Here is a 13,946-nt window from a genome sequence, read left to right on the forward strand (position 1 = left end):
CCAATGTCGCTCTCTCGCTGCAATAAAATTGTATTAAGTTGCTCTTTCTCCACCACCACCCTAGGATGCCGCCACTTCAGCTCGTCCTCCGCGTATGAGGAAAGAGGGCATAATTCTTTCTCCCCCCTCTCCCTCTCTCCGCGACAACGATTACACCGGCGGTGCACCTGGAGGGGTCACATGTGGAGAGGGGTCGATGCAAGAGGGGGAGTAAGTGGGGATACGAGGACATGAAGCAGAATCATAGTCATTCGTCCGGCATCCGCTTCGTATGGGCTGGCCGAATAGGCCCATTTTACCAGATTCGTTGGTTTCAACCTCTCAAGCAGCAACCCATAAGGGCAACTGGGCCACTGCCTAGCACATGTGGGAGAGGTTGTTGTAGAGATGAGATTAGGCGGCGAGTAACAAGGACAACAAAAGACACAAATCGTCGAGAGGGCTCCCTTTAGGCTCAGTACTTTTACTGTCATAAATATATCTTTATTTGTTGGGACCCTCACTTGCTTGGAAGTAAAAAAAGATACCCATATGGAAAAATACAAAAACTCTTAGCATTATGCTCATATGTATAGCTAACGAAAGTACACAAACAGTTGCATATGCCAACATTGTCGTGAGTCACCTTCAAATGTCTCCTACATGTATTTGTCTTAACTGCTGGTATGCTTCAGATGAGTATATCTCCGGATACCTGTCAAGTATCTCAATCGCCATCATCATCAGAGGATTAGGAAGGCAAATATGTCTTTGTGTCGCAATGGGTGGTACTAGAAGCTGACGCCGACACATGGGGCAAGTTCCCTTCATCTCCAGCCACCTTTCCACGCATCGTCCATGGAAGCTGTGTCCGCAGGCTGTCTCCTTCCACACGGTCGCCGCGGCCTCCTCCTGACCCAAGCATATAGGGCATCCTTCACCGTTGGACGGCATTTCCACCGGCTTTAGCACCTCGGCCGCGGTGGCAGCGTAAGACTCCTCCATCCCAAGCTGACGTGGTTCCATGCCAGAAGTTCCCTACCCTCCACGCTACCAAAACAAGGCACTACGGCAAGTTCCCGGCCGGCTGGTCGTCGACTTGGGTTCTTAGTGTGACCGGAGAATTTAGTTCCGATCGGGGGAAGAGGAAAGTTGGCTCCTGTGGTTCTTTAATCTTGGAGAGGGCGTTCGGGTTGCATGTATATAGAGAAGAAAGTTGCGCAACGGGAGTAGGAGACGGTTAGCGATCAGTCGACGAGTAGGATTCAGGGACGATCAACGTAGGTATACGCAGTGGAGTTGTCCATGTACTTGTACGAGCGTGATTCGGTCTCAGCCCACACTGCACTCTCCCCGGCCCAACCCATTGCGAAGAAACAACCACGGGACGCGGGGTTTAAGTGTATGCATGTATTGCTATTCGACAGAATGATCCTCAAAAATAAATACTATTCGAGAGAAAGGATCGTGCAATTGTCCTCGAACCATGCAAATCTCAGCTCGTTCGTTTTTTAATCTCCACGGTGCACGTTCCCCTCCTTTTTCTCCCAAGAACACACGTCCGACCTCGGCACCAAGCATCTCGGCGAGCAGCCTCAGTTGCTCCCGCTTGCAGTAGGCCCTACTCACCAGCTCGAGGCACGTGTGTGCCGATGTGCCCGTCGGGGCCGAACAGCCTCGCCGGCGCCAATATGCTTCCCCTTCCTCGGAGCCAAGCTAAAAGATACTCCCACCTTCCATCTATATAAAGCCTAATGCGTTTTTCAATGCTAACTTTGACCAAATATTAAAGCAATAATATATGACATGCAACTTACACAAGGCACACGTTAAATTCGTGTGTAAAAGGAGCTTTCAATGGTATAATTTTTACATTGTGCATATCATGTACCATTAATCTTGTCAATAGTCAAATGCGGTCTTGAAAACGCATTAGGCCCTATATAGATGGAAGGAGGGAGCATGTCGTTATGGGATGAATTTTGAGACCCATTGAAATATCAAAAATGTTGTTGTAGAGCGTGCCGCTGCACATTGAAGTCAGCCCAGAGCAAACACGACCTCTCACTGCCTCCGCCATTGAAGCGGCGCGCCGGCCGAGGGCGCAGCCCACGACGCGTCTCTGGTGTCTGCGCCTGTTCAATGCAGGAGACGCGTTACTGGACGGGACGGATATCCACAACGCCCATTAAATGCCCCGTACGTCTGTATGCCACCATTAAGCGCATTGACGAATCTGCACGCCTCGCCTCACCGAAATCCGCTATTTAAAGGCAGCCACACCGACTAACTCCACACCACTCCACAAGCCGCTCCCATCCTCCTTCCTTGCAGTGCATCCGCCATGACTGCCGGCAGCAAAGCTCTATGGGAGAGCCTTTCCACGGAGATGAAGCACGCCGTGGCCGCCCTTGCCAAGCAGATCAAGCCTGGCTTGCCGGCCAGCTCGCCCGAGGTCTCCGACGATGACGACAACCCCACGATGGAGACAGGCTCTGACGACACCGCCCCGGCTCCCGCGCTTGTGCATGCCGGCCTGACCATGGAGCAGGCGCTTGGCGCACTACAACGAGGCCATGGCGGAAGGGCAACCTGCGTCGGCACCTATGTCGGTGTTCCAGCATATGGAGGAACAACGGTATAACATGTTCCTCCTGGAGCAGCACCGGCTGGCGGAGGCCCAGATCTACGGCGAGCGCACGAGCAAGGAGGCCGTGGCGATCATGGCCGCGGTGAAACCCAACTTCGTCGTTGAGCAGCATGTCATCTATGATGTCGACCGCGATCAAGCCGCCACTAGCCAGGAAGCAACCACCATTGAGGCACAGCTCCAGGCGATCGCGCGGGAGAACAGCACCCACTGCGCCTTCTACGAGCCGCCGGCGAACAATCCGGCGACACCATTTCCATCTTCGACCTCACGTCCACCGGCGACGGACAAGGCACCAACTCCTCCGAGGATGAGTAGGGCACGGGAGGAGGCAGGGCCTTGCTTCCCATGTGGGCCAATCTGTCTCCCGTGTTCTACGGGAGGAGGCAGGATCCTTACCGAAGACTGCAGCTTCACTTCATCGGTCTTATCGCCGGTGATCATGAAGACGGCGGATGGAGGACGGGGAGGGCTTGGACATCGGGTGCCACGCCGTAGGATAGGTTTACGGTCGGGTCGATTCATTTTTGTTTTAAATGTTCTAAATCTAATGAAAATCCACCGTGCTTGTATGAAATCTGTCATGTTTGTATGAAATCCGGCCATATTTGCAAGAATTTCATCCGGTTTGTTGAAAAAGAGTTTGAAATATATGCAGATAGCATTGGATGGTGGCGGCCTCCCGCGCCCATGTCCGCGGACTGGTCGCTTCCCTTGTCCGCGGACAGATGGGGGAGGAAATTTACGGATCTTCGTTGGAGATTCCCTTATTATGCCTTGTTGGGCAATCTTATGTTACATTAGGCCAAGATGTGGCCTAGATTGCATTTTTACGCCTTATTGGGCCGTTGGTAAAGAGGAGGTGACACCTAAAGGTGATGAGCATGCCGGGTAACAGTCTAGAGCATACAAAGATAAGGCATGCGCGGATAAGTCAATGTGAATGACGTGATGTGTGGATGAGAGTCAATGCAGAAGAAGTGATATAGCCATGAGTTCAAAGCACTAAGGGGTGGGAGTGCGGACGAGGTGGTAGAAAAGGAATCGGAAGATGAAAACATAGTAAAGAGACGAACATGCATAAAGACATGGTCGAAAATCACATATGACATCTTTCAACCAAATATCATTTTATATGTTTCCCTAATTCGTGGCAACACATGGGTGTCTAGCTAGTCTAAACATGCATGGAAAATGTTATTTTTACTAGTTCTCTTAACATGCACACATCTCACTTCATCATCTCCTCATGTTTTATCACCTAAAAAAATCTAGTACACTTATTTCTCTAAACATGCAAAAGAAATAATACTTACATTCTATAGATATTTTGTTGCTACTCCCTCTGTCCCTACACATTGCGCCTTGTTTACTGTCTTTCAACTTTGACCATTAATTTCACCTTTCAACTTTGACCATTAATTCCACCGACAATATATCAAGTATATGCCATAAAAGTTATACCGTCAAAAACTACATTTTAATATGAATTTAACCGTATCATTTTTGTGACATGTTCCTATGTTTTGTTGGTCAAATTCAAGGTCAAAAATGAATCTCAAAATATGTGTGTGCCATGTAAATAGGGACAGAGGGAGTATATAATAATTAAATACAATAAATCATACCATGTATTTGTACTCTTCGGTCTCAATTTCTTATATTCAAGTTCGAGATAACCATATCTAACTGAAATAATAATTTGCAACTAAATCCTGCATCAACGCATTGGGTACTATCTAGTATGTATGTACATGCTGATTATATACATATCTAGCTTACATGCATCACGAAGCCTGTGGTTGCATGCATGCGAACAGCTCCATTGAACGTCGCATCAGCCTGAAAGCGACACGAGCAACCTATAAAAGGCATGTTGCCTGTGGCGAATCGGCGTGCTTTTTTCATTCTCGCCGCGACAACGGTCCCATTTTAGACAGGGCTTTGCTACATGAGAGGGGGCTAAATTTCGTGTTTTGACCCTTTTTCAAAGCGTATTCGAGATTTGACCTTACTTTGCAAATATTTTGGGATCTGATTCTTTCTTACCGTCAAAGCCCCTGGCGGTAAGGTATAACAGCCTACCGCCAAGGCTCCTGGCGGTAGGGTATAACAACCTACCGCCAAGACCCCTGGCGGTAGGGTTGTTTTTTTCCTAAATGTGGAACATAGTGATGCTCGCACCTATCGCCGGGCACCTTGGCGATAGGATTGTACAGGCTACCGCCAACCTGTATGGTGGTAGGTGTGTTTCCTACCGGCAGAGGCCTTGGTGGTAGGTTGTTATACCTACCGCCAGGGGCCTTGGCGGTAAGAAAGGGCCAGATTTTAAATTTTTTGTAAAACAGGGTCAGATCTCGAATAGGTTTCGCAAAAGGGTCAAAACACGAAAATTTGCCACGAGAGGGCACCTCCTGCACCCATGGGCATATGCACCCACTTTAAAAAAAATGCACTTCAAGCACATTTTAAAAAGTCAAAAAATTCAAAAGAAAAATTCACGCATACATGTTCGCAAATGTGTGTGCGCGGCACAAAGTTTTGTGAAAAAAATATCTTTTTGTTTTGTCTTTGTAAAAAAAGACAAATTTCAGTGCTTCTAAATAGCTTTTTGTGACATAATTTTTTGTCTTTTTTGCACACGCCACAAAAAAAGTTATTTTTCCGTGAAACTTTATGCACACACATAGAACATGACGACGTATTCGTGCAATTATTTTCAGATTTTTTTAGCATCTAGAAATATGTTTTCCAAAGTGGGTTTATATGTACCCGGGTTTATCCATGCATTTTCCTTTGCTACACCTAGAATGCATTAACATAAATGCTATAGTCACATGGCAAAATGTGATTGGGACGGTGGGAAGAGGGTACCCAACACAGTTAAAATCAGGGGGGGGGGGGGAGAATGGTGTTGAGGACAGTTACGTAAGCTTTCGTAACTCGTTCGTAAGTAGGATTTTCATTTTAGAGAACACATATTACAAGATATGTTATTCGTTCAATGAAGGATCACATAAAGGGAAGAGGTACAAAAAAGGGAATGTATGATAATGACGACATTGATTGCGCAAGGCATCACAATGCAGCAAGGTATGCTCGGATCAAATAGAAAATCTCTCATATGTTCTGTTGATTCTCTGGTCTCGCAAAAGTTCTGCACTCAAAGATAATTTGCTTACATAAATGTGCATCATCAGGCTCATATGCTTGTAAAGCTATTAGATGCTAAATAGCCTCCAGACATCCCCGGCCTATACATTGAAAAATATTCGTATGGATCCGGGAATATGTGAGGAGACCTCTGCATTGATTCAATCGTTAACACGATGAAGGGACTAGGAAAGCGACCATTTCGTTTTTGCAACAGCAGGCGGTTCTTGAAGCCGACACTCACACATGGGGCAACTTCCCTTGGTCTCTAGCCACCTCTTAACGCGCCGCCCATGAAAGATGTGCCCACACACCTTCTCCTTCCACGCGGCCGTCGCTCCCTTTTGACCTAAGCATATGGCGCATACCTCACCAATGAATGGCGCCTCCACCGGCTTTAGCACCTCGTCCACAGTGGCAATGCAGGACACCTCGAGCTCGCGATGACATGGTTCCATGCCACTGACTACGAACCACGACGCCAATGCACGGCACTACGGCGAGTTCCCAGCTGGTTGTATCTTGCGATCCGCTTTGTAAGAGAGTTTTCTCTCCATCTTGTATCATTCGGCCATGTACTGTTCGGTGTTGTTGCTTTATTTATAAAGCGGGGCGAAAGTCTGTTTCGAGAGAGTTCCCAGCCGGCTGATTGTGGACTTGGGTTTTTATCGTTACCCTACCGGCGAATTTAGTTCCGATCGTGGAAAAGGAAAGTTGGCTTCTATGGTTATTTGGAGTCAGGGTGCATGGGTTTGCATATATGGAGATTGGAGAGGAAAGTTGCGCAACGGGAGTAGGAATCGGTTAGCGATCGATGGACGAGTAGGATTCAGGAACGATCAACCAACGTATACGCAGTGGAGTCGTCCCTATACAGTGTACTTGTACGAGCGTGACTCGGTCATCGAACAGTCAACCATTTGACGCAGTAGAGCAACTGGGAGGAGGAACAGCCCACACATCATTCATGGGAATTAGAGCCAGTAGTCTCCTGTCAAATTATCTACAATGTCCTCATCTTGTTGTTTGTCAAATTAAAATGAATTATGCCTGAGCTTGGAGTGGATAAAGCGGCAATAGTATTTGGACTGAACTTGCAAATGCATCGCCATTGACATTGCACGTACATGAGCAATTCTTCTCAAACGGTAACATAAATCCAATAGACGACATGCTAAATTGTACTAGGATTTATCGGTTCTGTATGATGTTATGTATCTCACAAAAAGAAGAGAAAGAAGAATAGCATTGCTATTTTGCTAAAGTCTGACAAACAAAACAGGGAGCGATTTCAACGGCGCAACAGTTGACAAGGATGAACATAGTAGATGTCAGAGAGCAGTTGGCTAAACGCCGCTGAGGATACGGGATACCCACTGTATCGAACGACATGCGAATGACGGCGCCCACCATGAGCTTCGCGGCGTCCCGCGCCTCACCGGCCTCCGCGACGGCTCCGCGCAACAGCTGGTCGCAGGACGAGGAGGCGGGTCCGACGACGGTGCAGCCGAAGTGGCAGTCTGCGCACGCAGACGCCGACCACAGGAGGTCCCGCGCGGCGCGGCCGTGTCGCCCGACGTCGGAGCGCGACTCCTCCCAGGAGAGCCACTGCGGCCCGACGCGCTCGAGCCCGAGCTCCGCTGTGGCGACGAGGAAAGCGGTGCTTACGCCGCCGTTGATGAAGAGGACGCGCGAGATTGCGGCATGAGCCGCGTCCAGTGTGCGAACGGAGGCAGCGTAGGTGGCGGCCGCCGCGGCGTGATCCAGGGCGGGGGACGACTTGAAAGCGTGGGCGCAGTGGGCGAGCTCGGCGTGGGCCGCCTCGAGCTCGGGGAGGGCGGCGCACCCGTCTAGTAGCGCGCCTGGAGCGGAGCGCGCCAGGGCCCTCCAAGCGTCGTTGTGGGGCCTCGCCGTCTTGCCCGCGGCTGGGCGGCTGTCGGGCTCGCCGTGCGGGAGAACTACGTCGCCGCTGCTACGCAGAGCGGCCTCCACTCCCTGGAGCTGCTCCAGAGCAGCCGTGATGGCCGTGTTGGCGGCGAGGACCTCCCAGTCGACGTAGGAGCGGGGGAGGTCACCGGGCAAAGATGCGCGCGGCTGCTCCGCGGTGGCCCCGGGACGTGGCGACCCCGTCGTACGCGGCGCCGGCCCATGCCATGGCCGCGCGCGCCCTGGGTGCTGCAGTTCGTGAAATCCTGGCTTGATTGTATCCACAGTTTTTTATAGTTTTTTTTTGCGGGTGCTAGGGTTTTTTATAGTTGATGATTGTATTAACACAAGATCACCTTATTAGGACTTAAAATGTCTATGCAGTTTCACAGTGTGTCTTTTTTGACATACCACGTGAACAATATTAATTCTAGCACACAAATGTAGAACTACCCTTTTTTAGGAGAGTTTTCACAAGAATGACAAATAATTTTACAAGAATGCCAAATAATTTTAGGAGAGTTCTAGTACACATAAGAATTCCCATTTGCCCTTGTCCCTCTTCTTCGAGTCCCGCGCCTCCCCAAAGAGCCGTGGCAGCGTAGGCGCGCCTCGAATCGCAACTCCCAGCCTCAGGGGGTGCACCAGCAAATCTACCGGGGGGGGGGGGGGGTAGCGCTAGAGATGGAAGGCAGAGTGGGTCGGCGGAAAATAATATGCTGCAGAGAGGCTGAAACAGTAGGTTTGTGTAAGGTTGCTATGGCTTTTTTCATAAGAATATATATAGGATTATAAGAAAAGATGAAATACACTTGTGAAGAACAAAGAACAATACCTTCAAGTCGACAGATAGTGTCATTGTAGTCGGGAGTTCGCCGTCGTTGGCATCAAATCGATAACCAAAAGTAAAGAGCATAACTTTGTATTAAATTCAGCCAGGGCAGCATCCGAGGGGGGAGGTGGACTCTTGATGAGGCCGACACCAAGTCAGGATGGGCAGTAGTGAGTCCATGACTGAGCGTGGCATGGCGACCAGAGCATTCTTCCAGGTCGAAAAGGAAGCCTCCACATGGCCTTCTTCGACCAATTTGGTTGCACCTAGGTCGCTACCTCACTTTGCAGCCCTTCGTCTGATGCTCCATCGACGACGCCACCGCTAGATTGAGATGGCCGAACTCATCCGAGCATGATGAGATCCCCAACCCCGACACCACCAGGTGATTCTCCCTTCAGAAGTAGACGTGGAAGGCGCCACGAGGGTGGAGAAGGACCGTGAAGGGGAAAGGAGGGAAGGAGTTGGCCATCGCGCTAGGAGTGGCATGCGACGGGAGGGAGAGTGGATGTCGGCGTCGGAGTGAGGCACAATGGAGAGCGAGGGACCGAAGAGAGGGGAGCGCCCAACGGGATCTTGGGTGGGCGGCAAGTTAGAGTGTAGGTATGTAGCACCGATGTTATCACACCAAAGAACAGGAGGCTGTGATTGGGGTATACTTAACTCCTGAAGCAAGGACTGTACCCAGATGATCTCTGATGTGGCATTGGCCACAACCTTATACTCAGCATCAGTACTGCTACGCGAGACAGTAGCCTGTTTCCGAGCACTCCAGGCAATCAGGTTAGAGCCAAAGAAGACAGCATAACCCCCCGTGGATCGCCTGTCATCCGGATTGCCAGCCCAGTCTGCATCAGAATATGCTGAAAGACAACCAGAGTCAGACGGCCGAATATGCAAGCCATGAGCCACCGTGAAACGAATATAGCGCAAAATCCGCTTAACAGCAGACCAATGAGTGTCACGGGGTGACTGCAGATACTGGCAGACTCGGTTAACAGCATAGGAAATGTCTGGTCGCGTGATCGTCAAGTACTGGAGCCCACCAACAATACTCCTGTACTCTGTCGCATCAGAAGAAGAAAGAAGCACACCATCAACAGCATTGAGCTTATCAGTGGTAGACATGGGTGTAGTCGTCGGTTTGCACTTAAGCATCCCAGCTCGCTGCAACAAATCCAGAGAGTACTTCTTCTGCGTCATAACAAGGCCAGCATCACGAGAAGTAACCTCCACACCAAGAAAGTAATGAAGCTTCCCAAGGTCCTTGACCGCAAAATCAGCACCAAGTGAGCGAACAAGCGCAGTAGCAGCCGACTGAGAGGAGCTGACCAAAATGATATCATCTACATAGACCAACAAGTACATAGTAACCTCAGGCCTTTGAAGAAGAAACAATGAGGAGTCAGCAGTTGATGATGCAAAACCATGAGCACGAAGAGCCATTGCAAGACGAGCATGCCAAGCACGAGGAGCCTGCTTCAGACCATAAATTGCCTTGGACAGACGACAGAGATGATCAGGGCGATCCGGATCAGAGAAACCCGGAGGCTGGCGCATGTAAACCTCCTCCGCCAAGACACCATGAAGAAAAGCATTTTGAACATCAAGCTGACGAAGAAACCAACCTCGAGTAACAGCCAGAGAGAGAAGAAGTCTGATGGTAGTAGGCTTGACCACTGGACTGAAGGTGTCTTCATAGTCAAGTCCAAAACGCTGTCGAAAACCACGAGCAACCAGACGAGCCTTATAGCGCTCAATGGACCCATCAGAATGCCTCTTCACTTTGAAAACCCATTTGGAATCAATGACATTTACCCGTGATTGTGGAGGAACAAGAGTCCATGTCTGATTGCGAAGAAGCGCTTGATACTCCTGCTCCATGGCCTCTCTCCAATGAGGAATGCGCATAGCAGCTAGATACGTGCGTGGCTCAGAGGATGGATCTGCGAGAGCAGCAGACATGCACGCCGCTAACCAAGCAACTGTGCCATCGTGACGTTGCTTAGGCTGAAAAATGCCACTCCGACTGCGCGTATGTGGACGTAGAGCAGCAGCAGGAGCCGGTGGAGGCGAAGGTGACGGAGACGTGACGGTCACCGGAGATGCAGGAATCACCTCAGGCGAGCTCGGGACAGACGACTCCGGGCTGCATGGCGAAGACTGGCCCGACGACAGGGGCTCAGAGGCCATGGGCGAACCGAGAGTGGACGAGGCCGGCCCAGACGGCCTTGGCGAGGCGAGAGCAGGCGAGGCCGGCCCTGGTGAGAAGGGCCCAGACACCCTGGGTGAGGCAGGGGCGGGCGAGGCCAGGCCTGGTGATGACTGCCCCGACGCCCTGGGCAAGACGGGGACCGAGGAGGCCTGCCCAGTCGGCGGGGTTGCAGGGCGCGACGATGGCGAAGGCAGCCCAGAAGCCAGAGGCGACCGGGCCAGGACGTCGATCGGCCGTGCATGAGCACGGAAACCGAGGCCATGCAGGGGCGCCATGTGCTCCTCATGCACAACAGAAGGTGCCGAGGATGAAGGCGATGGCGACGAAGAGGAAGATGGCACTTCCAGAATCTCCAAACGAGCCCCACGACCAGTGCCTGCACCATGGTTAGGCAACAATAGAGGAGAATATGCAACATCATCAAATTGGTCAGAAGCAACAGAGGATGAATGCATGACAGGTGGCTCGGTAGTGGACACAGGGAGTTTGGCAAAGGGAAAAACATGCTCATCAAACACAACATCCCGAGAGATGTAGACACGATTAGTGGGCACATGAAGACATTTGTATCCTTTATGAAGAGAGCTATAACCAAGAAAAACACACTTCTTGGAACGAAACTCGAGCTTACGCTTGTTATATGGACGGAGATGGGGCCAGCAAGCACATCCAAACACCTTGAGAAAGGTGTAGTCCGGTTGTTCATGAAGGAGAACTTCAATGGGAGTCTTCATATTCAAAACACGAGTGGGAGTACGATTGATGAGAAAACATGCAGTGGTGAAAGCATCACTCCAAAAACGAAACGGAACAGATGCATGGGCCAAAAGAGTCAGACCAGCTTCAACAATGTGACGATGCTTACGTTCTACTGAACCATTCTGCTGATGTGTATGTGGACATGCTAAACGATGAGTGATCCCAAGCGACTGAAAGAAGGAGTTGAGGTTGCGATACTCGCCACCCCAGTCCGACTGAACATGAACAATTTTGTGCTTGAGAAGACGTTCAACATGTTTTTGGAACTGAACAAAAATGTCAAACACATCAGATTTACGTTTGATAAGATAAAGCCAGGTAAAGCAGCTGTAAGCATCAACAAAACTGATATAGTAATTATGACCACTAACAGATGTCTGAGCAGGACCCCATACATCTGAAAACACAAGTTCTAAAGGATGTTTCACCTCACGACTGGACTCCGAAAAAGGAAGTTGATGACTCTTCCCCTGCTGACAAGCATCACACACTGCTACATCTTTATTACTAGACACACTAGGAAGCTCATGACGACGCAAAACATGCCGGACAATAGGTGTGGCCGGGTGACCAAGACGAGCATGCCACTGTGACGGAGATACCCGAACTCCACTAAATACGCGAGCGACGCCAGGATGCTCCAGACGATAGAGACCTTGGCAGAGCCGCCCACTAAGAAGAATGTCCCTCGTGCCCTGATCCTTAATAAAAAGATCAAAAGGATGAAATTCACAAAGCACATTATTATCACGAGTGAGTTTAGGAACTGAAAGAAGATTACGTGTCACAGATGGAACTCGAAGAACATTGCGAAGTTGAAGACCCCTATTGGCATGTCTAGTGAGAAGTGATGCTTGACCAATATGAGAGATGTGCATACCTGCTCCATTGGCAGTGTGGATCTTGTCGGAGCCATGGTAGGGTTCACGAGTGTGAAGCTTCCCCATCTCACTGGTCAGGTGCTCTGTCGCCCCAGAGTCCATGTACCAGTGGGGATCAATGGAGTAGGACTGAGTGTGTCCCTGTGGCTTCTGCGGCGGCGGACGATCAGCCATGGCAACCTGACGAGCAAAGTTGCGTGTATCCTTCCCGTCATTGCCGAGACCAAGAAAACCCCGCTGGAAGCGCTTGTGACACTTCGAGGCCCAGTGCCCATCGCGACCACAAAGCTGGCACACACGTGGACCGCCAGCCCCTGGTAGCGTCGCAGTAGGAGGAGGGGCCGAGGTGGGTGGTGGTGACTGCCCCGAAGGAGCCCTGAATGAAGCAGAGGAGCGACCACCCTTGGTGGCGGCATTTGCCGAGAGGGCGCCGTTGCCCCTGGATCGGCGTGTCTCGACTCGTTGCTCAGTAAGCAGGAGGTGTGAAAAGACCTCATGTGCTGGCATGGGCGTGGAGTTTCCCCTCTCATTGATGATCTCGACTAGGGCGTCATACTCCTCATCAAGACCATTGACAATAAACGAGTTGAACTCGGAGTCGGTGAGGGGCTGTCCAATGGAGGCCAGCGTGTCGGCGAGACTCTTGACTTTGTTGTAGAACTCAGTGGCGGTGGAGTCAAGCTTCTGACACTCCCCAAATTGGCGACGGAGCCCAGATACACGAGCCTGCGACTGTGCCGCAAACGAGCGCTCAAGAATAGTCCATGCCTCGTGGGACGTCTTGGCGAAGACAACAAGCCCAGCAACGGCCGGAGAGAGCGACCCCTGGATGGAGGAGAGGTTCGCCTGATCCTGCCCTGTCCAGACACGGTGAGCCGGATTATAGACCGGACCGTGCACGCTGTCAACCAGCGCAGGAGGGCAAGGGAGAGAGCCGTCGACATAGCCAAGCAGATAGTGACTCCCAAGAAGCGGAAGAACCTGCGCGCGCCAGAAGATGTAATTGTCCGACGACAACTTGATGGTGATGAGATGGCCGAAGTGAAACGGCGGCGGCGGCTGCGATCCCATCGAGGAGACTGGCTGAGGTGAGACCACCGTGGAGACAGTCAGAGGGGCAGCCGGCGCGGTGACAGAGGGCGCGATGGCCGCGGTTGACGCCGCGAAGCCTGCCAGCGCGACGTCCTCCGCCACCAGCGGCGCAGTGGCCGAGGGCGCGACAGCCGCGGTTGACGGGGCGGCGGCGGTGTGGGCCACAAGCGCCTGCCCGGGCGAAGTAGCAGCCGGCGGGAGCGCGAAGAGGGAGCCGACGCTCCGTGTCCCGATCGGCGCCTGAAGGGAGGCGGCATCCAGCGGCCTCGAGAGAAGTGCCGCGAGGGAGGCCGGCAGAAAACCGGTGGCGGTGGAGCCGGACGCAGCGGCGGACGTCATAGCAGTCGGGCGACGGCGACGGCGGGCGCGGCGGCGGCGGCGGTGGCGGCGGCGGCGGTTTAGGGTTTTTAGGCGGAAGCGGACGTAACCTAGCGTGATACCATGTAAGACAATAGGCTT

The sequence above is a fragment of the Triticum aestivum genome, chromosome 3B, assembly GCF_018294505.1.
Source record: "Triticum aestivum cultivar Chinese Spring chromosome 3B, IWGSC CS RefSeq v2.1, whole genome shotgun sequence".
NCBI classification, from domain to species: Eukaryota; Viridiplantae; Streptophyta; class Magnoliopsida; order Poales; family Poaceae; genus Triticum; species Triticum aestivum.